Below are 24293 nucleotides of genomic sequence, written 5' to 3' on the forward strand. Positions count from 1 at the left end.
GTTGGTGCCAGGCGTTGCTGCCTTGCCGATTACAAAAGAAAGTCTCTTTAACCACTGTCCCAGTCGCATTTTGTTGGCAAGCCTTAATTCCAAATATATAAAGACCATATTAAAATAATTCTGTTTACAAATATAACCTCCAAATTCATTTTATAAGTGCAATGGGCATCCTCACCATTAGCAACCAAACACTGCCATGTTGGACAAGCTTTAAAATACGAACTACCACCTCAGTTGGTATAGAGATTTAAAATAACAACATGCCATGGTCTCAATTACAGACAGCTTCGATTCGCAGTCCCTCAGCTTTTTTTTTTTTTTTTAAATAATCTGTTTTGGAATGAGAACAGAGGAAGACAGAGGAAGAATTTTTCAGTCATCATAAAATCTCAGAAATTCATTGCACTTGAGCCACAAACCCCAGCTTAAAAATCTGTAACAAGCCAGTGAAACTTACCTGACAGTGACTCGGTTTGATAAATCCTGTAGGTCCCCAGGATGGAAGAGCTGGGCTTCTTTCAATCCAATCTGTTCACAGGCTTTCAAAAAAACGTTTATATTATCCTGTGAAAAGAAGTGGAAAGTGACTGCTTAGCCGATCTCTCTCCCAAACAAAGGGTACACGTTTTTATGATAGAACTTCTAAGCTTCAAAGTCCAATTACAGCCAGCAAAAGAGGAGGCAGCAAGACCAGTGCACACTGGTCCTTTTTTTTTTTAAATTACATGGGCACGCATAGGCTCTCAGTGTTCCAGAGCATACACGGTAGCACTAGCTTATGCCTGGGCACACGCTGCTCTGTGATCTTTGTGACCAGCACGTTAAACATTACCTGTTACAGGACAAGTGCCAGCCACTGAGCAGTAATCTACACTTCGATGTCAGCTCTGCTCTGCAAACAAACGCCCTCTTCCCAGCTTTGCACGACAAGCCTCACCTCTCCTCTTTAAAAATAACTCCAGCTACTGACATTCACCCACCCAGAAACTGTTGGCAGGGACGAAATAAGAGGAGGAACGTTCTGTTTCTATGATTACAAATTACAGAACGACTGTGGAATACCACACCTGGAATCTGGCTTCGGCTGCTGAGCCGGCTCCCGACACACAGGGAAACCGTACTACAGGACCCAGGAGCAGCCTAACACTCATTGGCTAAATCGCATGGTTTAGGTGTGGTCCATTTTTCACGCACGCCCTGCACCTGCTTCAGAAACTGCCACCAAAAAAAAAAAAAAAAAAAAAAAAAAGGAAATCTAGGTTGCCCTCCTGGCTAATTTCAAAAACTAAAATCCTCCTTTCTTTCTTAAACCAATGCTTTTCATTCATGTAAACTGCTGCCCAAATATGGACCACTTTGGTGGCAGAATTCGCGTGAGCCCTCTCCTCCTTTAGAAGGTCGAGGTGGTGAAGATCGCGCAGGGACTCTCTACCTCCTCTCAGGCAGGGAGACAACGGCCAGCTAGCTCGCCAGCGCACATTCACCCGCTCACACATGCTGGGGCTCTCACACCACATCTGTCGTGTCAGGGGACCTCCCGGAGACCTCACCTAGCAGCTGGCTGTGAGAAGACAACTTGCCACTTGGAGAGAGATGATTGCTTTTCTCCCATGCTGAGCAGCCAAGCCCCACAAGAAAAGGCAGGGTGGCCCAGCAAAGTGGGAGGGAAAGACAGAGAGGCAAGGATAAAGAAGCTAAATTCAACAGGGTGGATTCCTAGAGAGTGAGGGGATTTAGGGAAAGGGTGAGCAAATGTACGGCAAGAGAAAAGCAACACCAACTCCTAGAGACTGAGGACCATTCAAAATAAATGATCTGTGTGTGTGTGTGTGTGTGTGTGTGTGTGTGTGTGTGTGTGGAGGGGTCATTCTAGAGTTCTATCAGTAACAGGCAGCATGAACTACCCAGATGAAAACTGAAATCCATGCTCATTTTAAGTAAGAGGTCAAAGATCAGAAGAATTTATAGGTCCAAAGTTAAACGGCTCAATGGAAGACGTTCAATCCGACTTGGTGGAAAAAAACAAATGGGGGAAGCCACATATTGGCAAAACTCCAAAAGGAGCAAAAGCTTGCATAATTTTAAAAACCCATACTATCTCATTATTCAATGATTCAGATTAACGGTTCTAAAACTGGCCTTCAGAGAAGCAGACAAGAAAGAACGGTTTGGAGTTTCAGTTCTCCAAATCCTACAGGAAGAAAAGTGCATTTCAAAAGAGAAAGAATAACCCAGTAAAAGTCTTCCCAAAACACACACACACACACACACACACACACACACACACACACACACACACCACACACACACACAAAAGAAGTTTTCCCACAAACTCAATTTGGTTCTGATATTAAAAATGTTATAAAACATTATGACACTGTTAAACTGAAAGTAAACCTATTGCACTGACAACCAAAATAGTTCTTCATGTGCTTTCTAAAAACATAATAGTACTCATCCAGTTGACAAATATATACAGATTGCTAAGAGTAAAGCTGCATATACCTCGAAACCCACCCAATTATTTAGAAAGATACCACTTAAAATCAAAGTGATAATAGTTAATTAGAGATGAAGGAAAAAATAGAATATGATTAAATTCTAGTTTTAAATAAAGCCTTTACATTAAAAAGCAGAGTTTCTCTGGGGTGCCTGGGTGACTCAGTTAGTTAAGCGTCCAACTTCAGCTCAGGGCATGATCTCAAGGTCTGTGGGCTTAATGCCCACATCAGGCTCTGTTAAAGGCTCAGACTCTGGAACTTGCTTCAAATTCTGTGTCTCCCTCTCTCCTTGCCCCTCCCCCGTCCATGCTCTGTCTCTCTCTCTCTCTCTCAAAAATGAATAAACATTAAAAAAATTTTTTTAAAGCAGAGTTTCTCTTAACTAGCTCAACAATGCTCAAGTTTAAAACAGACCTTACAAACAAGGCCGCACATGGCCTACGTAGCAGGAACAGGTTGGATTAAGATCAGAATTGTAACCTAAATCCAACTTACTGGACTTGAGCCCATTGGTCATTTATTTTTTGCAATTTCAAAGGACTTAGGCAGAGAGATGCCTTAGGGAAGATACAAAATTATAAAATAAAATTTTAATGTCTGTTGAAACATCAAGAAGCCACACCCCACTCAACATATTACAAAGGAAGCATTTAGTCTTCATTAATGGAATCATTTCCCCTGGAAACTAGCAAAGATAAAGCAAAAACAAAGGAAGAACATGAAACATCTTCTCAGTGGACTGTTAGCCAGGACAGGGCCCAGTAGCTCTGCCACTAGCCAACTGTGTGACTTTAGAAACATTAATCAGCCTTTTCCTCCTCTGTGAAGTGAACAGTTTCTGGATCTCTACCCCATTCCCAAGGGCACACATCTCTGTGCAAGCGGAGGGAAGCCCAGCCCTCTCCAGCTCAGCCCTTCACACAAGTGCATCATAGCCCAACTTGCAGAAAAGACTTCATGGCAAAAGCCTGCACTAAACATCTGCAATTCCCACACGTTGAAGAAAGTGGCTTCACAAAAACAAAGCAAAATGAGGATCTTGGAAGATCTGCAATAGCCCCTTTCAGTGTTCCTCTAGCGTAGGAATAAAAGCAGACACTATAAACAGACAGGCGGGATGACTCAAGGTTTTCACACTCTCCCCCAAAGCCTCTCCATCCCTTAGCCTAGAATCAGTGACAAGGACAATCATGACAGGAGGAGGGATGAGGGTAAATTAGAGAGCGATTGAAGAGTCAGGAACAGTACTTGCTAACAACTGAAGCAAGATGAGAAATCCATGAAAATTTACCAATATTCCCATGTTTATATTAGCCACTGCAGTGCCTCTAATAATTATCTACTGCTACACAGCTAGTTAGGCCAAAACTTAGCAGCTTAAAACAATACAGACTGATACAGTTTCTGAAGGTCAGGGATTCAGGAGTGACCCAAGCTGGATGGTTCTGGCATGGGCGTCTCTGAGCAGGTGGTAGGTATCAGGCCAGACTGCAGTCATCTGAAGACCTTCCTGTGGCTTCAAAGAGCTGCTTCCAAGGTAGCGTACTTGTAAGTGGCCGGCAAGTTGGGGCCGGCTGTTGGCAGGAAGCCTCAGTTCTTGACCAAACGAACATCTCCATCAGGCTGCCTGGCAGAGTGAATGATCCAAAGGAAAGCAAGCTGGAGGCTGCAGGGTCCCATGGGCTGTTAAGTCGCACATTATTTCCTCGGTATCCTGCTGATGGACTAGGTCTGCTCCATTCAATGTAAGGAGGACAACACAAGAACATAAATAGCAGGAGGCGGGATCACTGGGGGCCAGGTACCACAGTTCACTCTCGAGCCCCAATGATTCATGTCCTTCCCATGTGCAAAACACACTAATCCTTTCCCAAAGCCCTAGAAATGTTTACCCCTATATAAGGTGAGCTCACGGTTCAGAATTTCATCGAAACAAGAACCGGCTTTACATAAGGATCCTCAGGTGGAGATCCTTAAGGAAAGCCCTGGAATACAGTTCTCTCAACGTGAATGCCACTGACCTAAAGTGACAAGTTGCCTGCCCCCCCCCCCAACACAGTGGTATAGGATAACCTCTAGTCTTTTTCCAGCTCAAAGTGTGGCGAAATGAAGGCACCCAGCGGTCACTAAGCCCCAGGAACTCTGAAATCCTGCAAGGCATAGATTGGTAAGTCCTTTATTAGTCTTCAAGGCCAGTGAATTCATCATGGTTTTTTGCTTCATCCTCCAGACTCTTGAATCCACCTTAAAATCATCATTTACTTCCTTGTGTCTTCAGGTATGTAGCTTTTTCAGTCTGCTGCCTGCCTATAAAAGTTTGGGGGACTAAAGGTCTTTTAAATTTGTAATCCCCTGTCCTTTTCAGTCTGTGTTTACAGCTTCTAAATAGAATTCCCTCAATACTAGAAGTCTTTTATGAATCCTATTGGCCATCTATTTCATTAGATAAAAGTGACACCCACAAATCCCTTCAAAAGAAGCCCTCCTCTACCTTGGTCCGCTGAGATGACAGAGGGACATCACCTTTATGTGGACCTCTGAGGCACTACTTTGGATCTTTCCAAGATCTTCAAGGATTTTGCAGCCACACCCTCAGCTTCATCTTCAGGCCTTGTTTTCCTGCTGGTACACTGAATTTGATCTTGGCCTGAAAGCCATTTATCAATTTTTTTTTAATGTTTATTTATTACTGAGACAGAGAGAAACGGAGCATGAGTTGGGGAGGGGTAGGGAGAGAGGGAGACACAGAATCTGAAGCAGGCTTCAGGCTCTGAGCTGTCAGCACAGAGCACGACGTGGGGCTTGAACCCACAAACTGTGAGATCATGACCTGAGCCGAAGTCAGATGCCCAACCAACTGAACTACCCAGGTGCCCCACCATTTATCAATTTTAGCATCATTTGCTGACTAAAGAGGCTGACAATTTTTAAAACCAGCACTTCCTGTGCCCTCCTTGTTTATCATGTTATCTGCTATCCCACTTTTCACTTATAATCAGCAAGAGGACTCCAGGCAGCACTTTAGCACACCACCAGGAGGTCTCAGCCAGAACACCTAATTAGGTACAATGTGTAGGTACAAGGAAGTGTCAGGGGAGAAGCATTGGGACCACATTAGAAGCCGACTACAGTACATGAACACAATTATACATCTCTGTGGAATCTTAACTCCTCTCTGTCTCCATTATACATCCTGAAGAGTCACATGAAGGATAACCTGAGGACAACATGAATATTCTAACACTTGACACAGAGGTAACACAGGTCTTTGGCAACATGAACTCTTTCAGAGTCTTTCACCCCACTTTCCTGCCCAAAGCACTTATCCAGTAACACAGACTCATGTCACTTCAGCAGATTTCTTTGCTCTCTTACCAGGGATGGGAGTAGTCGAGGAGAGTGTCAGGGGCCCAGAGTTGAATCAATATATTTTAGCAAGTTCCTATCCGTCAGTATACAGGCTCTCTCATTTTACATTTTTCTCTTCATCCCATACCCCCGTTCACTCCCACTCCTCTTCACTCCCCAGACTCCTCCATCAATAACCAATTTGCATTCTTTCTCTTAAGGGCTTATCTAAGAATATTCCCTAAAGTGGCACCCTGGGCATCGATCAACTGGGCATCCGAGACTTGATTTCATCTCAGATCATGATCCCAGGGTCATGGGATCAAGGTCCAAGTCCGACTCTGTGCTCAGCATGGAACCTGCTTGGGAGTCTCCCTCTCTATCTCCTCCCAACCTGCATTCCTTCTTTCAAAAAATGTTTAAAAGATTAAAAAAAAAAAAAAAGGATACACCCTTAAGAATTAAAGAGTTTCCCAAACAAGTACATGTACAAGCACTATTCACAATAGTCAAAAGGTTGGAAACAGCTAAAATGTGCATTAACATCAACAGATAAACAAATTGTGATATATTCACACAAAGGCATATTATTCACCCATTTTAAAAAAAATGAAGAACTGGTACATTTTACAGCATGGATGGACCACCAAAACATTATGCTAAGTAAAAGCTTAAACACACAAATGTAACATACTGCATTCATATGAAATATCCAGAATAGATAAGCCCTTAAGAGAAAGAATGCAAATTGGTTATTGATGGAGGAGTCTGGGGAAGGAGGTGATGAAATAGGAAGTGACCTAATAGATAAGAGGTTTTACTGGGGAGGGATGGAAATTTTGGTGACTGCACCACATGGTGAATATACTATTTGCCACCAAATTGTTCACCTTGAAATGGCTACATTTGTTATGTGAATTTTACCTATATAAAATTTTTGAAGATGACTTCTCTAATGTGCTTAAAAATGTAAATGTCCTTTAAGGTGTTGATTTACTTATGTATCTCATTTACATTACTGGCATTATGGTCTACATTTTTCTCTTATAGCTTCAGCCATTTTGTTACACAAAAGTCTCAATCCTCATTAAAGTCTATACTGTACCTCCCTAGGCTCTTATGGTGACCAAAGTCTTTCATTTTTATTTGGAGGAACTAAAAAAAACATATCTTCATGCGTTTCTTTTAAAAATATCTTTAATGATACACTTTCAAGACTTCCAACTTATAGAGGGAATAGTTTGTATCAAGAAACCTTAATGTCACAACAAATAGGGAATGTCTACTCATAATGTCAAACCAGTTAGACCCACCTCTGCAAAACTTCCTTGAGTATAGAGGGTCAAAGGCTGTCATCAATAAAAATGGGTTATTTACATAAACACAATGAGATTTATTACAGAAGCCCTGAATAAGATCAAGATCCTAATTCTGAAAAAGAGTAAACTGTCTGTGCTCAGGACTATAACTGTATAGATAATAAGAGGCACATAGTCAACACCTTAAACCAAAGCTGCTAGAATGACATCACCTTCTGAAAATGTTCCCCCATCAATGAGCCAAATGTTCACTGTGTGCTCACCTGTGGCCTGTTACTCCCAGTAAGTTTCTAGGCCTACTTTAAGCAAGATTTTTTTTTTAATCAAAAAAGAGGGCACATTATCCAGTTCCTCTGAACCTGGGCACATGATAGTATGGATCAAATTATCTGAAGGCCAAGAGACTTGGTGACCTCAATTCCTTTTCCATTTATGATATGGCACCAAAGCCCCAGTCTCCTCTTTCCCTGGCATTGACAGTGACAAAAAGTTAGAAAGTATATGCCAGCAATCAAGAGGTTGTAACCATGTGTGAGGCAGAGAAACTGAACTAAGGGTCTATGTTAGAATGACAGTACCTAGTCAGCCAAGTCAGATTCTGCAGAGGGAGCACGCAGCCACCACACAGGGGATGCGGATGGGCGCACTGGACACCAGCTGACACAGCCCCTTGCCACTCAACACAGGGTCCACATGCCACCACCACTTGCGAGCCTGACAGCCATGCAGACTCCATAGTGCTCCAGCCTGGACCCATTCAACTGGAATCCATATGCTAAGAGAATCGTTCAGGTGATTTGAGTCTTTATAGACAGAAGTCTCCTGGCAAATAACAAAATAAGGAAAATGCTCACCAATGAGCCATCTCCAAAAGTACCCACGTTCCATTCTTGTGATGTACTAATTGTGATCATTCAAAATTTGAAAGCAACTCCCAAGCAGAAAAGTAACTACAATATACCCAAATGTGCATCCTAATTATATCGTTTCCATTAAGAAAGTAATGTGGTTGCAATTTTGGTCAGGGGACACTAGTTTTATTATTATTATTTTAGAGACTTCATCTTCTATTTTATGGCTTAGCAAAGAAGTGTAAGCTGTGTTACTAATACCTACATGTTATGATTACAATATGTAGGTAAACACACAGATCCAACTCCCGTACGTATTTGAGGAAAGTAAACAGTACGTTTCCCCTTCAGTTCTTACTCATCTGCAAAGAGAAAGCCTCAGTCATGCGCTGATAGCAAAGGATTGGGGGACAAGGAGAGTAATAAGGTTTTGTCATATGTGGAGATGGGAATAAGAACCAGCTAGGAATGCTTAAAAGAAATGGCTAAGTGACACTGAGGGCCCAGGATACCATACATGATAAACCACCAAGCTGAGTGACATTTTCTCTAGCAACTGCTTGGCAGAGGAGGAGCAAAGACCACACTGAGAGGCAGAACTGAGCCCTGGCATGCAGGGGAAGGTCAAAGAAATGACGTCTGTGCTCTGGTAAAAGGGTAGTTACTGAAATGCTTCACCAACTCCGGGTTACAGTGAACTACACAGAAGCGGTAACAGGCTGTCACACTGCAGCGTGCGTTAAGGTACAGTCTTCCATGGTGTTCAAATGAAGCTTTACACCAAAAATGAAGGTGTTCTCAAACGTACCTATTCTTTTGAAAGAAAGAAAAGAAAGTGCCGAAATAGAGGCTTAAGAAGTTTTGAGACCAGAGTGGGCAATAAAAGAAAAATGTTGTCATCAAATTATCCATGTTCTACATTCCAAAGTAAAAGATATGTACGCTTAAAGAAACACATCATAATGATGCCAAAACACATTTTAGGAAGCAGTAAAGCACGTTTAATGAAGGAAAACGACACAGTAAAACTGTAGAGCTAGCTGGGAATTCACCTCCTTCAGAATAATTGCTCCTTACTCCCCTTCCAAGAGTCACTTTTACAGGTGATGTGTCTGGATCATCAGCCCTCGTATTTGCTTTTCCAGCCCTAGGGACTCATTGCTTTATGGGACGGGTTCACTTTTAGTCATTTCTCTGTCAGAAAAAGTCCAAAGACTCCCTCGCTGTAATTGTAAAACACTAATCCTAAATCTGCCTACTTAATATGAACTAACTCCCCTCTTTCTCCCACAAGAGCCCCTTAGCTACTTAGTTCTCCTGCCTCCTACCTTCCACACATCACCCCAACCTCACATCTTCTCTCCCAACATCCCTGGTTTTCCCAATGCCACTTGGTGCTCTGTGACATTTTTCAGTTCAAATGTCATCCCGACCGACCATTTGCTGAATTGCTGATTTTCTCAAGTTAACATCCACTGAGTTCATACCATACACCAAGCAGCATTCTGAGGCCCTTGACACAAATTATGTCCTATTCACATGAAAAAAGCTTATGAAGTCTTACTGTCCCCATTTTACATGAGTAAACTGAGGCTAAGAAGCATGTGACTTACTCCAAATCATCCAGTAAGTGGTGGACCAAGGATTCAAAGCAAAAGGTTCAATTCTTGAGTCTATGCTCTTGACCACTATGTTGATTTCCCATTAATGCTATAACAAATCACCATGTCAGTGCATGGAAACACCACCAGTTTATTATCTTACAGCTCTGGAGCTCAAAGGTCTAAAACCAGTCTCACTGGAGTAAAATCAAGGTGTTGGCAGGGCTGCATTTCTTTGGGAGGCTCTAGGAGAAAATCTGTTTCTTTTCCTTTTCCATCTTCCAGAGGCCCTTTCCTCCATGTTCAAAACCAGCAGCACCAGCCTCAGTCTTTTCCGCACCACCATCCAACTAATTCTTGCTCTCTTCTACTTACTAAGACTCTTGGGATTATGCTGGGCACACCTGGATAATCCAGGATCCTTTCTTCATCTCAAAGTCAACTGATTAGAACCTCAATTCTACCTGGAAGCCAATGCCAACCACCCCTTACACGACATTGGCAGGTTCAATGGATTAGAGCATGAACATTCTTGGGAGCTCTTCTTTCTATGACAACCATCACTGTTCCTTATAGACAGGTTCCTTATGTTATATCCTTGTCAAAATGAAGTATATGTAACTCAAAATAGGACTCCAGGTGTGGTTAACTATCAAAGTCATCACTTGATGGGTCACTAGCAAAGGTCCTCTTGTAAAATGAGAACATTGATTTTAAAGATTTAATGAGGAAACAGGTGATGGATGGGCAGTTTCTAGGAATACCGCAGGGAGGCAGGAAGTGGACCTTACTTCTCTACTTACAGGCCATGGGTACTTTGCCTTGTGGCATCTGTATTACACTGTTGGCTAACTGAGATGTACAATGGCAGAAACCAGTTCACAGAGAAGAGAGAGCTCACAGGAAGGTGACCTGTGAGCTTTAATGGACCAAGAGGCTAGTGAAATTTAGCATAAAAATAAGGTAGATATAAAGAATCCGAAATACAAATAATATGATCCTATCAAGTGAGGGTTCATGGATAAAGGTATAAAATGCATGATTAAGTTTGCAGATAATACAAAACCACTGTTTTCTTGTGATTTTTTTCAACAAAAATCCAGCTGAAATCTATTCTTAATAAATATCCTTTTGGAGACTTAGAGCCATTTAGATCACTTTAAATTACAGATTTTGATATTCAATACATTAACTATGTCTTATTGTTCCAACATCTACAAACAAGTCTAAGTATGAGCCCCATGTTTTTATTCCATCCTTTTTTAAAAAATGAAAACAGTGCAAGTACGAAACCCTAAGGCAAACTGTAGAAACTTCTCTCCAAGTTTATATGAATTTACTTTTAGTTCCTTAAAATTGAGCTTTTTTTTTAACTCAACTTCTTAAGATTTCACTTAGAAATATTATTATCTGGTCTACTTTTTTGCATCCTGACTATAACAAGGCCACAACAAACACCCCGGAGGAATTATGACATATCTACAAGGGCAGGGCTGGTAAAATGAATAAACCATAAATGAATAAAATGAGTATCACGTCAGGGAAATGCCCATAGAACAAGGAATGCAGAGAGACCTCCATCTTTTCCACAGGACACCCCCACAGTTGCTTTGGGGGAAGGCAGGCCTGCTGCTGTCACATTCGTTGTGAAGCCAGAGATGAGGATTTTACACGAAATCTGACGGTCTGCAAATGTTGGCTCAAATTTTAAACAAACAAAAATGGTATAAGTCAAACAAAACTCATCATGAGCCATTTCATGACCTCTGGCTGGTCTCAGGAACTCGCCACAGGACCAGCCAAATAGTATTCTACTGTAGAGCGTTTGTGATGGGACAAGGCTGGCTTTCGAGTGTCACTTTCTTTCTTGTTAAATAATCACAGACCATCTCCTTAATCATCTTTTCCATCATGTTATCAGGTAACAATATCTAAGATTGACACTGATCACTCTGACATTTGCAAATCTGCAATCTCATGCAAACTGCCTAGAATAATGTAATAATGTCTAACCAATTATCTGGACACTCCGTGGCCAGTCAAGTTGACACACAAAACTAGTCATTACAACTATCAAGACTGTTTTTCAACTGTCCTTCCTCCCTCTTCTTGATTTCCTTCAGTCTATGTCTATTCATCACATCCCAATTTGTGACTTTTTTACTTTTACATTTTATTGAGATATAATTCACCTACAAGTCATGAATTTAAAGTGTACAATTCAATGGGTTTTAGTATATTCACAGATACACGTCCATTCTTTACTACAGGCAACCAGAGATCTCTTAACAACAAATTAAATTGCTCTCAAAAACCCCCAGTGGCTTCTCATCATGCTAGGAGTAAAATGGGATCTACTCACCAAAGCCGATAAAGCTACGTACACCCTTGCCAGCCTACCTTTCCACCTGACTCAGTTCCAGATCCAGAGTCCTTGCTAGTTCAGCTTGATCCTCCTTGATCCCCCCCTCTTTTCCTTCTGTCTGGAAAAGTCTCATGATCCCCATATGTTCCCCCTCCTTCAGTTTATTCAGGTCCCTGATCAAATGTCAACTCCAGAAATAAGATGTCCCTAAGCACCTTCTCTGAAACGCTTCTCATGCACTCGAGCATTCTCTACCCATTCACTTTATTTTTCCCAGTGTAATTATTGTCAACTGAGGAGGTATTACATCTTCTGCATGGTAACTATTAGTACCTGGTAAGTTATTACTGACCTCCTGACCATGCTGCATTAGGGAAAAACTTTCTCTGCCTTACTTTTGGCTTTGTTCCAAGTTCCTAGAATAGTACCTGGCACATAGTAGGTGTTCAGTAAATACTTTTAGGAAGAGAGGGATGGATAGTCATGGGCCTAAAACCCATCAAATGCCCGATGTGTTCATACCAGTCTTACGGCTGGGTTCTATTTCTTATTAATTTCATTTGCTCTACTGTTTCCAATTTCTACACAACGAAAGGCGCTTAAAACAAGATGGTCGGAGCATCTTCACATCTGAATATTACTGTCCTGTATGACATAATCCTACTCTGAATTTTTCTTTAATTTTACAAGTTAATCCCAGTGTTGCTTTAGAAATTCTAATTCACTAATGTTTTATTTAGGATGTTGCCCTCAAGGCTGAAAGCTGGCATGTGTTCATCTTAGATTTAAAAACAAGTACATTTTGGAACTCTAAGGAAGTGCTCCTATCTTGTGCCAATGCCATGACTAAGAAATTATGGCTCGAAATAAAACAGGAATTTCCTGATTTACAGTGCTGTATCATTATGAGGGTATTGGAAACAACTTCAGTGTTGACACTAAGTTTTTATGTTTTCATTTTTGGCGATACTTATCTTTAACTGGGAGTTGGAGAAAAGTAAGGAGATAAGGAGATTCTTGAGGAAATCACCTAAAATTTCTTCATAAATAACTCAGTTATCATGGACTTATTTAAATGCCATTTACATGGAGCTATTAAGGGACTTGGAATGTTTAATATCTAATATTTGTTACCTTGAAAACAGCCAGTGCACAATCCCCATTCAGTCTGTTTTCTTAGACTTGATTACTGGATAACCCTAAAGTATTTTAAATACTGCTGATCCACAGAAATTCTAGGAAAATATACATTAGAAAAGAAATTATTTAAATTAAAATACAACCATGGAAAAAGTCATTTTCAATGCATAAAGTGGCCTTATTTTTAATAAATTACCAGCCTTTATGCTATCATCTCTTCCCTAAGTGTAACAATACATTAAATAACACCATATGTGGCAACACTACAGTACTCTCCTCTAACTTTACTAAGAAGAACAAGCACTCCATGTTTTTGTTATTAGTGTTTGTTTTTAAAGAAAATAATCAGATTAACAAAGTAGAAAAATAACAATAGTTTAAATTTTATTGTTTGAGGCATAATTATACAACTTGTAATAGTCGTTCACCCTCCCTTTGAAATAAAAAGATTGCTTTGGCGTAGTTTTAATCATGAAACCACAGCTGAGCAACTTCAATCAGGTTTCTTGGTATCATTAACCTCCACTGTCTCTATTGGTTTTATTTGTAAAAGAGCTCAGAAGCTCAGTGTCTCACAAACCTCCCTCTCCCAACCCTCTCGCTCCCCTTCCCCTGGGAAAAAAGAGTGGGCTACATAGAGTCACTGCCTAAGAAGTACCTGAGAAACCTGCATGAGCATATTCAAATTTTACAGCTGACTCCTTGGGTACATGTTCTATTACTGCTGAAAGGGAACAACTAGATGTTTCAATAGTGACCTTGGCACAGACTAGGTTGCACTACTTTGCTGGTGTGCCCGAGTGTAGAGGAGAGTGAAGATAAATCAGAAACGATTTTAGAGACATAAGAACACTCACCACTAACCACCTTTTGAAAAAGGGCACTAAGAATGCACCCGTAGACTTGGCTATTTCTTGAAGTAGCCATTATGAAGGCAAGAGAATCTGACACATCCAACAGCTTAAGCTAGCTGGCATCTTTTCATTTCCTGCATTCTGTAGCATTCCTGAATCAGGAGACCACCTTCCCAGTCTCCACGGTCACACCTTAGACATTCCATTCTCAAAAATAATCTTAGAGAGTAACCCTTTAGAGGAAGGATATTCAAACTCAGCCCATATTTTTGAAGCAAGTGTGGATATAATGAAAATTTTTAAATTAAGCCCACTCTGATATACATAAACTTTCAAACAAAAAAATGATTCAAACCAAATACTCTTTTTCTTTTAAAGTAGATTTTATGCCCAGCACAGAGCCCAATGTGAGGCTTGAACTCACGGCCATGAGATCAAGACCTAAGCTGAGGTCAAGAGTCACATGCTTAGCCAACTGAACCATCCAGGCACCACTCAAACCGAATTTTATTGAATACCATTCCTTTTCTCAGAGAAACTGCAACTGAAATAGCAAGCATGAGTAGATCACTCAAAATTTACACTCCATCAACAAACTAGCCCATGCAAAGGGGTAGTGTTTTTTTCTTAACTCTTTATCTCTGTGGCTCTCAGCCAGGGATGATTTTACCCCATAGGGTCATTGGCAATGTCAGAGGACATTTTCAGTGGTCATCTTTTGGGGGTGGGGAGCATGGTGTTTCCAGCATCTAGTGAGTAGAGTCCAGGGAAGTTGCTGAACATTCTACAATGCCCAGGAAAGACCACCCCTTCATCAAAGAATGATCTGGCCCAAAATGTCAATAGTTAGTGGTGTCAACATTGAGAAACCTTGCTTTAGTAAATACAACTAACTCATTAGGGGTCCAAGGCACCTATAAGTCTTAGGATTAATAACTTCCTTGATGTTCTCTGCACATATTGTGTTTCATGCACACTAAGACATTAGATGGAAAACATTATTCTGGTTCAATGGCTCCTTTCACCACAGAATATCTTGCCTGTTTCTCAGGGTTTTGTTTTGAGATTGAGTTTTTGAATTCCCAAATAAGTTTTAGTTTTGAGTTTCAATGCATTGAACATACCCACATTTAATGACAGCTAATTTTTTGGAAAACTCAGACTGTTGGGTTAGATTTTGGTGGGCATTGCTTTGTGAAGATATAAAGAATAGAAAAGATAGGGAAAATGTGTTTCTTGAAAAATTAGAACTCAGTGTTAAGTGAGAAAAGCCAAATCTCTAGATGTATGAGAACATGGTTAATGTCTCTCCAAAGGAAAAAAAAAATCATAAAATCCTATGAATGTTGCAAGCAAAGCATTCAATATATTTCCAAATAGGCTAAACACTTCTCTCCATATTGTCATTGCTCAGAGAATATTGTATGTGTTCCACATAAGTCCACCTACAAACATTAAGCACATTGCCTCGGCTTCAAAGCTAAATACACAGAGTACCTGACATGAAATGAATGGAAGTTATGGCTGAAAGAAAGAAAATAAGAATGGAATGATAGAAAACAAGACTTGGAGCACAGAAATTGTATAATTTTTACTGCATTTAATTTCATATGGTGTACCTACTCCAGAGAAACCTCATTCACAGGACCCTTTTTAACACACACACCTGAACTCAGTGAGCCAATGGCTACCAACCTTCCAGATTACAAACCATTTTGCCAAGATAACTCTCTTCTCAAGAACACATCTGCCAGCTAGCCAGTGACCTATGATATTTGTAGCCTGGAAAGACAGGGTAATTTGATCCATTCAGATTCTTCTCTTGGGACCCTCAATTGAGAGACACGGTTTCCTATTTGCAACAGGGCAGAAAGAAGTAATTATGTGAAATGTAGCTGCCATATTTATGACTGAACACTGAATTAATGAGAGTCCTCTGAAAAATCCTTAAAATAAAACACTCCATCTCACTTAGCTTGAAAGCATCTCTGCTCTTTGTTACTAAAAAAGCATAACTGCATATAAAACTGGTGAATCAGATTAAGGTCTTTGGATGTACCAATGTCAATTTCCTGGCTTTAATACTGTATCACAATTATGCAAAATGTTACCTTGGGAGAAACTGTGTGAAGGTCACAGAGGACCTCTCCATACTGCTTTTTTTTTCAACTTCCCATGAATCTATATTTATTTTTTTAAGTTTTTTAAAAAGCAAGCATTAAATAAAATATACTACCTACCTGTATTAGATTTCTAGGGGTGCCATAACAAAGGGTAGCTTAAAACAACAGAGATTTATTGTCTCACAGTTTTGGAGGCTAAAAGTCTAAAATCAAGGTGTCCACAAAGCCATGATCTCTATCAGACCTATAAAGAAATTATTCCTTGCCTCTTCCTAGCTTCTGGTGGTTTGCTGGCAATCTTTAGTGTTCCCTGCCTGAAGATGCATTACCTCAGTCCTCAGTTGTAACATGGGTGGCATGGCATTCCTCCTGGCTGTATCCGTATTCACACAGCCATCTTTTCATAAGGACAATAGTCATATTAGATCAGCTCCCCTCATATGACCCCATCTTCACTAAGTACACCATCTACAACAACCCTATTCACAAATAATGTCACATTCTGAGATACTGGGGTTTAGGACTTCAATATATTATGTTTTGGTGAACAGGGGTGAGGGGGAACACAATTCAACCTATAACACTGTTCTTTCAAAGACCTAATTCTAGAGCTTACTATCTTTCACAATTGATCCCTTTTTCAAAATTTATTCATTCAAGAGTCTTTGCCTCCCATAAATATCAATCATTATGTTGCTGTGAACACAAAAATTTCTAGTATAAAAAGTCTGGCTCAGGCTTTTTGTCTTTCTTCTATACACATCAAAAATGAAGGCTTCTGGGGCACCTGGGTGGTTCACTCAGTTGAACATCCAACTTCAGCTCAGGTCATGATCTCATGGTTGGTGGGTTCGAGCCCTGCATCAGGCTCTGTGCTGACCACTAGCTCAGAGCCTGGAGCCTGCTTCTGATTCTGTGTCTCTTTCTCTCTCTGTCCCTCCCCTGTTCACACTCTGTCTCTCTCTGTCTCCCAAAAATAAATAAATGTAAAAAAAAAAGTTTTTTTAAATGAAGGTTTCCTCTTCTTGAGGAATTCTTAGAGGTCAGTCTTCATACTCCAAATACGACTCTTCATGTGTGTTCAGTAAATGTCAGGCTATTATAATCCATTGTAGCACATTTATATATATCTGGTGTTCTCTTGCCCATTTGCTAACTTGTTTGCCAGCTCCTGCTCCACCACTAGACCATTATGCCCTTTGAGGATAAAGTCCTTCTCTGTCTGTATCCCTCCAATATATTCCTATAAACTAGAAAAATTCTGGACCTATTAGGCACTCAACTATGTGTTTAAAAAATGAATGTGCTACAAAAGAACCTGTATGTCAGACTATACAACCCCTTTCCACCCTACCAGATAGAGGCTAGAGCTCTACTGCACACTTCAAATTCCAGCTTCGAGAAGTTTTGACATAACCATCCTGACATACAAGCAAGGGAAGGAGGAGGCCATGACAACTTCCAACCAACTGTAGCCAAATCTGCAACTGTGGTGATTACTATGCTCCTACATCCCACTGAAAATGCTCAGTGTCCTGTCCTTGGGAAATCATCCCATTTAATATTCCGGAAATACATTTCATTATAATTTCTAGAGATAAAATCCAAACTAGATGGAATTTCCATGCTTGAAATAGAAATGTTTGGAGAGATCTTTGTATTTAAATATAAAATACATTTGGGTTACATCTAATCATGGAATCAGAAGACTGAATAAAACCTCTAGTGGCCAATAACAACAAACCACCACAATTCAAGTATTCCAAATATGCCGAGTGTTTCAAATCAAAGGCTAACTTCATTTAAAATATGTATAATTGACCCAAGAAATGACTATTCACAATCTAAGTCATTAAAACAAGAAAAACTTGAGACACTTAAAAAGACTTTCAGTACAATTCAAACTTTTAATTTTCAGAGAAATTATTTCATAAAAATAATTTTCATACAAGACTCAGTTATTTTTATCAAACTGAATGTTTCTTCCTAGAAAGACTTCAAAATCCAAATTTCTTTAGGGAACCTGGGTGGCTCAGTCGGTTACGCGTCCGACTTCAGCTCAGGTCATGATCTTAAGGTTCATGGGTTCGAGACCCACATCAGGCTCTGTGCTGACAGTTCAGAGCCTGGAGCTTGCTTCAGAGTCTCCCTCCCTCTCTGCCTTCCTTTCTCTCTCTCTGCCCCTGCCCTGCTCATGCTCTGTCTCTCTCACTCTCTCTCAAAAATAAATATTTTTAAAAGTTTTTAATTAAAAAAACAAATTTCTTTAATGTTATTTTTTTAAACATTACCTTCTGACTTGCTACACTACTAGAAGTAATTCATACATGTACATATATTGCTATACATTCACATATAGGTCTTCATATAACAATATATGCATGACTGATAGGCTGTTTACCTAACCAAATTTGAGACCAATAAAATATCACGTCATGATAGAAATCATGTCATGACAGAAATGAAATAGAACAACTTGGTAAGAAAGAAGTAATTCATATTTGAGCCCAACTGCTCTGAGAACTTTACATATATTCTATGTTTCAGAAGAAAATTATATTGATCTTTCAAAGAAAAAAGAAAGCTCTAAAACTCTTCTTTCCTTCTCTACTAGTTATTTTCCAATAATACACAAGGTGTGACTAACTTATTCCTGTAAAACTGTAATGAGATACTGATATCAGCCGCAAATCCAGAAAGTTTGATGCTGTTACCCTTTAATCTTTCATGCTCTGACATCTGCAAACACATGGTTGGCCAAACAAAAGGTTCTTGAATGCAATAAACAGCTTGGCTATTCCAAAGATTTTATCTATCTACCTACCTGCCTACCTACCTACCTATCTAAATTCCAGGTCAGCTGTCTTAAATTTCAGTGTATTATAATTAGTTTTTTAAAACTGACTTCTATCATCAGCCTTGAATCTTAGGGGTTGTTAACATTTTGAAAGTAATCCATCGTGGGTAATTATAAATTACTTACTTTCAAAAATACAGCCCCACCTTGTTATTGGTCTTTCAATTATTATTGACCCACCAGAGTATCTATGTAATGACAGTGTAGGGAATGTTTTATACACAAAATCTAAATTTAAAGCTAGAAGGAATCTAGAGATCTATCCCATAGTCATTACATGGGTAGTATTACTGAGGCAAGGAGGAAGACAGTGACCTACCCAATATCACATAGAACACTGGTGGGAAATCTATTATATAAAGCAAAAGTGTTGGAAATGCACTCCAAGATCTGTGTGCTAAGTGAGAGTCTTCCATAAGCAGAAGTAACAGATACGTAACAACTAGTGAACATCTACAGTTTCCCTAGACTGTGGTCAACTAGCAAACAAAGTACGCAGCACCGAACTTCAGAAAGAACATGATCATAAACAAATACAGTCTGTGGAAGAAATTAGCCAAGAAAGGGGATATAGGAAGTTTGAGGGCACAAAAAGGAAAACAAACAAAGAAAAAAAAGAAAAAAAGCCTCCTGGCAGAAGAAAGACAGAAAGAACTAAAGGTATAAGGAGAATATCACTAAAAACACTTTTCTTGAGCAAGAAACCCTAACCTAATTTCTATGATAATTCCAGATAAGAGTACCCGTTTACACCCATTGTTTTACATTTTAAAAACAAAAAAATCTAGTTTTTTACTTACCAAACCTGCTATTGGTGTGGACAGTCTATTAATCTTCTTAATGACACCAGGTTTAAGTTTATTAATCAAACTGAAAACAAAGAAATAACACATGCAATTACAAGAAAGCCAATATCAGCTTAGTATTAAATTACATATGTCACTAATCCAGCCCCCACATGTGATTCAGAGCCAAGGGCCCAATAAAAGCCAAAAAAAAACCCCAAAAAAAACAAAAAAAAAACCACCCTAGAAAACAAGTCAAGAAACACAGTAAGAAGAACAGCACTGCAACAGTAAGTGTCCTCTTAGATCTTCAAAGCCAAGTCCCGAACAATAGTTCTACATTTATTAAAGGCAACATTTGATTTTGTTTCAAGAGCCAATTTAAGACTCTCTTTCATTATAATTTAGTTCTCTTGGACCTAAGAATAATTTTTCTATCAATTATTAATTTTTTCTCAAACTGATCTTTATTTTGAAAAGTAGATTCAAATCATATAATTTTGCCAGATTTGTTTACTGAAGTATAGTTGACATACAATATTAGCTTCAGTTGTAAAACACAGTGATTCAACTTTTATATACATTATGAAATGATGACCACTATAAGTCTAGTTACCATCTGTCCTCATACAAAGTAATTGTAATGTTGTTGACTGTATTCCCTGTGCGGTATCTCACATCTCCATGATTTTATTTTATAACCAGAGTGTGCACCTTTTAATCCCCTTCACCTACTTTACCCATTCTGCCTACCCCTCTCCTCTGGCAACTATCAGTTTGCTGTCTATATTTATGAATCTATTTCTGTTTGTTCTGCACGGTTTTTTAGATTCTACATGTAAATGAAACCAGGGAGTATTTGTCTTTATGTCTGATTTATTTCACTTAGCATAATACCCTCAAGGTCCATGCATGTTGTCACAAATGTATTTTGCCAGATTTGAATGGTCAATGGAACTCATCCACATGGCCAGCTAGTTCTTACCATTAACTCATTCAAATACGTGACCAGCTGCTTTGTTAGCATAGCAGAATGACTGGATAAAAATTAAATGTACCAAAACTCCCCAAAACAGGCTAACCATTACCTCAGAATCTAAAACTGAACACATTTAAATTGCTATGACAGAATCTGCAAAGATATGTTTAAATCACTACATCCCAGAACACGAAAAAAGCCACCTTTAAAAACTATAACTTAAGAGTACAATTTTTAGTTCTAAATCTAGTTCTCTTGAAATCTGTTTTATGTTGTTTTTCACCAATACAGTGCTAAGCCAGGTAGAAATTTAATACTATAATAATGGTTTTCTACTAATTGGTTAATTAATCATTAGTCACTGTCAGAAAACAGTAATTTAAAACAATGATTTTCCTATGCAATAATCTGGCCACAAAAGGCAATTCTTTATTCTGTAAACAGAGCCCCAAAAGGAAGCAAATATAGGAGAAAGAATCAAACATTCTTAATTTACTGGTCTCCTCTTCACAATGGGCAACAGAAAAAAAATCTGACACTTGTGGAATGTCAGTCCTGCAACATTCCAGAGATTTATACATACACTTGAATGTGCTAAAAATAAAGAAGACAAAATCTCAATATAATAACCTTCAGAATGTTGTTCAACAGGATTCAAAATTACAAAGCAATGGCTTGTGAAGATTTAGACTGGTGAGTTGTCTTCTGTTTTCCTAGTTTCTTCACACAAAGATCTTTAGACAACTTACTATACATAATAAAATCACACCCTCAACTTCAAGCATTTCCTAGAACTGCTACTCTTTGATTCTTAATTTGTTATTTGCCCACAGAAAGCCATGTAGGAAGGAAGGCTTTCTCTCTTCATAGTTAAATTATTTTTCTTTAATCACTAGCTAAGGAGTAAGAAAAGAAGTGGAGCGGGCTTATAAGAAATGACAGTTCCAAATTAATTCTTCTAGTTATTCCCTATTAACCAGGTATTTATTAAATTCTATTACAAGTGGCATCTTGCAATGCATAGAAGGGCTAATAAATGGAACATTACTTAATAGGAACATTATTCTGGCATAGTATAAATCAAGAAATTCCTAGAGTTGTTGACCAGTAACTTGGCAGTGACTTTCCTACAGTAACTTGGATCTTAAAATGTAATCTTTTGGTGCTATAAAAACTTAGAGACTAAAATGAGCTGGGCCAACTTAACAAATGTCAGGAAAGCCTAGCATCAGTTGTCTTTATTAGCGGAAGAATGTCATAAAGTCTTCCTCCACCCCTTTGAGTCACTGATGACTTTGGCCAGATCACTCAATCTGCCTGTTTACTTCGCTTATCATTTTTATATTACAGTGTTAGTAACGTCACAAGCATTTTTTTAAAAATAGTTTTTGGAATGAATAATGACATGGTCTACACTCAATTTAGTCAGCAAAAGGAAGTAAGGGATTGAAGTAAAGCAAACAGTACAGTTAAATGATGTCTCCCCAAAACGAGTGGACTCCTCCCTCATCAGAAGATTCCACAGCTATTACCCTAGAAGCAACACACACCACAGTGGATTAGCTTCTTTCTTGACTCCTGAGCCTCCCAGTAGGTGTACGTAAGGCGCCATTCCTCTAATCCTATGTAAAATTATACCTCTACTCCCTCACGCCTTCCCCCAGGCCATGGGAGAGACCTGATTATGTGCTTTTTAGCACTTCAGAGGTTTGCTCTTTTGGTGAGATTAAAACCAGGACAGAAAACAGCTAGGCTTGTGCTATCTCCTGAGGTAGTCTACACTGGCAAATGCCTGCGGCCCCCTCTCCCTCAGCTCATCCCTGTACCATTGCCTACCTTTTCTCCTCTTCTCCAAAACATCCTGCCCACTCCGAGTTACATAATAGATGCTAGAAAGCTGTCTCTGTTTCGCAACTTTGTCACCAGCGAATGTGACCTGACTTTAAATATAACACCAAGAAAACTGTACATAAAGTTCAAGTTCATCTAGCTTGGTTATAAACAGTTCTAATGAGAACTAGAATTGGGTGTTCTCTTAGTCTCCAGAAACTAGTTCCAAATGCCAACCCTTATTTCCCCCCTTTATCAGAAAGCTCTTAAGTAGATGTGGAAAATTTAGGTACACCTTTCAACATTGTATTTTCAAAGATGTTTTTTCTAAATGCACTAGAGACACTGATCTCAAAGAGCACATCAATACATTGAGAGTGAACCTTCTAACCTATGATTTGGCCAGTCCGTTGCATTTACATATTTCTATTATCTTTCTCTCTTGACTGCATTTTCTAAATATCTGTCCCCACATTAGTAAAATTTTCCTATTGTTAAATTTTTAGAAGACAAAATAAAGATATCATATATTTCCTTAAAAATTAAAGAACAATGATTTTTGTTTTATCTGTTATTTGGCATATCTTCATTTGCCGAGTTTTCTTCTAGATGCGAACTCTGTCCACAAACATTTGAACACTTAGTAAAGACAGAGCACTGTGCTAATGACACAGGGAAGCTGCTGAGTTCAAGGATATTCTCTCATTGTAAACGTCTCCTGGCACTTAGCAGGGTACCTGGTATTGTGAAGGTGCTTTAAAAATGTGTGCAGAAATCCACTATCTAACTTTTAATACAGAAATTTAATACAGAAATTTCTGTGGTTCAAAAACTCTATGTTCTTTATAATTTGGGAAAAAAATTTACCTTTAGTTTCACTCAAATGTGAGAAATGGTTTTTGGCTTTTCTCAACAAGGACACCTGCCCTGTATTTGGTTTTCTGTTGCCGGACAGCCCTTGATGCCCCCTCCCAAGTGTCAAATGTGGATCAAGAGAATAAACTCCCTGTCAGATATATTAATTTGGACAGGTTATCCTAAGTAAATTCCTTACTAAGATTTTTTGTTAAGTACCTCCATCTAAATCCATAAGCTATAATATCTTTAAAATAAAAACCACACTGAGCAACTAGTGGTCACATTTCCTTGGATAAAGTAATAAGCGTATATAATTTAGATTTTTAAAGTTTAGAGGCATTTGCTTGGCTCAGTTGGTGTTAAGTGTCTGACTTCCGCTCAGGTCGTGATCTCATGGTTTGCGGGTTGGAATCCCACATTGGGCTCTGTGCTGACAGCTCGGAGCCTGGAACCTGCTTCAGATTCTGTGTCTCCCTCTCTCTCTCCCCCACCCCTGCATATGCTCTGTCTCTCCCCACCCCTGCATGTGCTCTGTCTCTTGCTATCTCCAAAAATGAATATATGTTTAAAATTTTTTGATCTTTTTTTTTGGCAATTGTAGATTTTATCATTTTTTTTTTTGTGTGGGTCAAGATTCTTTTTTTTTTAATATAACACAATTTATTTTTTTAACATATGCAATTTTTTCCATCATTTACAATACAGTAGTTACAATGACACTCCAAACAGAAAAGCAAAGTAAAAAATCAAAACCCCAACTTCTATTTCATGTAATTAGACTTATACAGAAATTAGAAGGTTAAGTAACAACTAGTTAATCACCTAATTTCACAGCTATCTGAAGTGGCGATCGTTATATAGCAGCTTATCTATGATACATTC

General features: G+C 39.1%; 1 protein-coding gene across 2 annotated transcripts in view; it reads right to left on the reverse strand.

The window, feature by feature from the left end:
• LMO7 (LIM domain 7) overlaps positions 1–24293 on the reverse strand; it is a 192490-nt gene that overhangs the window by 89779 nt on the left and 78418 nt on the right. Inside the window, exons 3-4 of one of the 2 annotated variants that reach the window (XM_029936595.1) lie at positions 19760–19829; positions 458–564 (exon numbers count right to left, since the gene is read on the reverse strand). The gene's annotated coding sequence lies outside the window, so the exon portion shown is untranslated. Of the gene's footprint in view, positions 1–457; positions 565–19759; positions 19830–24293 lie in introns of those variants that run through there. The other variant, XM_029936596.1, reaches the window with a different exon arrangement.

Source organism: Suricata suricatta, chromosome 4, assembly GCF_006229205.1.
Source record: "Suricata suricatta isolate VVHF042 chromosome 4, meerkat_22Aug2017_6uvM2_HiC, whole genome shotgun sequence".
NCBI classification, from domain to species: domain Eukaryota; kingdom Metazoa; phylum Chordata; class Mammalia; order Carnivora; family Herpestidae; genus Suricata; species Suricata suricatta.